The sequence below is a fragment of the Scardinius erythrophthalmus genome, assembly GCF_964197995.2.
Source record: "Scardinius erythrophthalmus genome assembly, chromosome: 9".
NCBI classification, from domain to species: domain Eukaryota; kingdom Metazoa; phylum Chordata; class Actinopteri; order Cypriniformes; family Leuciscidae; genus Scardinius; species Scardinius erythrophthalmus.
Window position 1 is genome coordinate 27477671 of NC_138229.1, and position 4192 is coordinate 27481862.

The window sequence follows — 4192 nt, forward strand, 5'->3', positions numbered from 1 at the left end:
AAATAGGGTGAAGCTGTTAGAAAGATAAAAGGCAGAATAACAGAGAGTGTTTTATTGCAGTCAGCTGGGTCATTCAGTGACTGTATGCGCACTGTATGACTGTAAAAGTAAATGAGGGAGAAATAAAGTTGATAGTTGGAACTTTTGAAAGTTGTAAGAAGATTGAAAGATTTAAGTGTAAGGAATTCCTTTTGAAAGGAAAGAACTATAAAAAGTACCGGTTGACATAAAATTACAGATAAGACTAAATGAGTTGCAAAATATTTTAAAAGTACCGGTCACTAAAAGGATGATTGTGTTTTGAATGAAATGCTTTGATAAGGTTTTAGATGATATGGAGAGACAAATCTAATGAATGATTTATAATGATAATAAAAAAAAATGTATCACAAGCAGGGAGCGCAGCCTCAAAAGTTAGTATGAATCATAGAAGCAGATTGATAAAACTCCTAGAGAAAACATTGAAGTCAGGTATTAAATTATGGTAATTAAAAACCTGACAACTAAAATTGAAATGAAATTTGAAAATTTTATCATTTCTTTAAGATAAAATAAGCAGAAGCAGTTACAGGATTAACAGTTGCTAAATGTTAAAATACATGAGAAAGGCATTTGATTAAATAAAGGCTTGTTAATGTTGATTTTAAAAGATAAGAATGTGATTTGGCCAAAACAGGTTTGCTTATCTGAATCTGGTATGTGCTGTAACTGAAACCGCCACAGTTTCAGTGCAACAGAGACTCATTCTGGGTCTAAATTACAATACATGTAATTTATGGAAAAGATGCCTTAAGATGGGCTAGAGTATATAAAAGATGGTAGACAAAGTCTGAAGTTAAAGGTTTATGAGAATGCAGTGTATCAGTCCTGAATGCCTCAAGAGTCTCTCTCTCATTCAATGCCAGCTGAAAGCTGTTGTCTGAGCCTGTGTAAAGCACATTGTTTTAGTTGAAAACCATAGACATGGATGTTAAAAGAAATCATGCTACAAGGCAGTTCAGATTTCATACATTTCAAGAGAAATTTGTAAATGTTTTAAAAGTAAAACTGAATGACTTTAAAGAAGTCTTAAAACGATAGAAGTGACATTTTTAACTAGTTTAGAACCAGTAACTTCTTTGTCTGATTTTAGCCTCCACCATGGAACAGGGCTGATGGCTCCGGCTACAGATGTAACAGTACACTGAATGGACGGTTGCTTCAATTGCGATTTTGCTGATTTGAAGATGTTTAAAAGATTTAGGTGATTAAATACTGTTGTTATTAACTTGTCTCCCTGTGTTAACACTATTAGGCAGTCCAGAGTGCTCTGGTGACTCTTGAATGTGCCTTCCCTAAAGCTTCAGAAAACAACTTAGTCTGTTGGGGAAAACTGATTTTGCGGTGGGAAAGAGCGGCTACCAGTGTGCACGAAGTGGCTACTCAAGGACGGGTAAGAACCTTTGGCCAGAGGTCAACCTAAGGCAGGGGGTCACGCCGACACTGGGCATCTCCTGAAGGGAGGTGTGTTTATGTGAGAAAGGTATTAGAGTTGAGCGATGACTGTGAGGCCAGCAGCATCAGCAGAACATTGAGAGGGGAGATGGAGCTGTAAGGAGTTATGGCAGTCTGCCCCAGAAAATGTGAGTTCCTCTATATACCACTTGCAAGAAACCGCATTCATTGTATGGCTTGTTTTTCATTATGACAAGTGTTTGCAACCATGCCAGGGGACAACACCCTGATGAAGATTATAGATAAAGAGCTAATGGGAATGGGCTTTCAAGAGTCAGCTGAGACCGTGAGGTGATTGTCATTATTTGTTGTGGAGACAGTAACAAAACTTAATTTTATCAGGAACATGATGTTGGTTGCCTTATGGGCAAGGGAAAATATTATAGAAGTTGATATTGAAATAATATGTCTTTAAGATAAGTAAGAGATGTTTTGTAAGTTTTAAATCCTGAAGGTCATTAGACGTGGTGGTGGCTAAAGGTGAAGACAGCTTTTGTAGATTCAAGAAAAGTCTGGATAAAGGTTAATGGTCAAAGGTTATTGAAATGAATTTATTATTAGATTTTGTCTAAATTACAGTCTTAGGAGGCTGTTGAAAAGATTATTTGTTTATAGTGAGAGAGACTGCTTGAGTGAAGGAACGGATGGTATTCTGTCAGTCTTTCTGTTATCGGCATGCTAAAGCAAGCTGAAGCAAAATAATGATAATGAACCAAAACAACCCAGCTGACTTTTCTAAGAGAAAATGAATAATGAACAAACGTGCTTTGAAACTGGTAAAGAGACCATGTAAAATTAGATAAAAGCTACAGGAAAATGTAAGGTTAAAATGTCATTTAAAATTTAAATCTTTTTAGAGAAAAGATATGAATAAGAAATATGAGCAGTTCATAGTCAGGGATGAGTGTGAGTGTTAATTCATGTTTTGTACAGTATGTGTTAGTTTAGGACAACTATTCTGTCTGAATAGTGTGTATAAATTTGTCATTAACCTCTGGAAAGAGTGTTTTAGCATTATAGATGGGTTAAGGCAAATGACAAATTTGAAAGTAAGCTGAGGATTGTGAGTCAATCTGATGAGAAAACAACACAGAACATAGGACGAGCTTTAAGTTGATTGATCATCGAGCTCTGTCTGTTAATTATTATTTTGGTCATTCATGATGTGCAGTAGATTTGAATTACTTTCTGGACAGGTTTAAGTATTGATAAATTAGAATTGTGAAGTCGTAGATAGCCGTCAGTCATGTGTTGAGAAAAAGTTATAAATTTGAAAGCAACAAACACGTACAGTAGGCTAAGTAAATATCAGATTATCCAGAGAGCCCTTAACAGTTATGTATTGTAAAAAGGGGAAGATTGTTATTCGACTGACGTTGACGAAGTGTACTGACGTTGACAAAGTGTACACGACCTGACCTGACCAATTGATGACCTGGAGAATGTTCGTAGATGACAGTTGATTAAGAGACCAAACAATAGGCTTGAAAAGCAAGAAACGCTGTGAGACTAGGGGCCGTTGCCTTAAAAAAAAACAAAAAAAAAAAAACAATTTGATAAGAAGATGAAATTGTGGCTTTAAGTAATATTTTTATTTCAAAGGCAGAGAAAGATGGGAAATTTGGCTGAAGGACAACGTTTGGGTTAGCAAACTTTATCCAAACAAATGTTACCAAATAAATATGAACAAATATTGCAGTTTTCTATAGCTCAAACAGTAGAGCGTTAGCGCTTGTAACGCCAAAGTCATGGGTTCAATTTCCGAGGGAAAGCAAGAATTGATAAGAATGTAAATGTGTACCTTGAAATGTAAGTCGCTTTGGATAAAAGCGTCTGATAAAAGTAAGAGAATTTTATTATATTAAATTTATGCACGAGATGGGTGTTGTGCATCAAGAGGAGGATGAATATGCTCATGGCGGGAACAAGAGAACGCACAGTAAAACAAGTGGTCAGATGAGTCTTTGAACTTTTTAGTATGGATAATTTGTATTCAGGCCACAAACAAAGACATTTCGGCCTCACAGGTGGGAAAACAGTAAATCCAGGGGGGGAGGGCTAAACCCATTGTCTTCACAGCAGGCTGAGAGGTTATCTAGCTTTGACCTCATCGGTATATGAGGACAGTAAAGGTCCAGGAGGGGTTTATTTGAAGAACTTTATTTGTATTAACCAGCTAGATCTGGTTTACTAAGGGGTTCACATTTGCTGAAAGCCATCGCACAGGTGGGAAGATAAATGTTGGGAGGACATTGGGTTTAATTGTGTGCATTGTTTGTATTTTAAGTGTGCTAATAACAAGAATTGTTTTGACAGGAAACGCCAGAGCAGATGTGGCAGCACAGCAGACAAAAGAAAACTATGTGACAATAACCTCAACATTTGTTTTTCTTTACAGAAGATGCAGACTTTTGCACATGGCATGAGCAAAGTGAAGAAACAGTGCCTAACCCTGTGTAATGCCTAACTTAAAATTTTCATTTTGCAGGATGTCAGGATGGATTGAACCAAACAGAACTGATTCTGTATTGTTTTGTTAACATGAACAACATGGGTTGAATGTTTTTTTCAGGGGAACAAGGACCCTGAGTGCTATTCAATGAGCAAGAAATTATCCGGTGATATGTTTCAGGTTGAAAATTTCACAGGTCACACCAAAGGGACGACAAGACACGCGCTCACTAACAAAATCACTTAA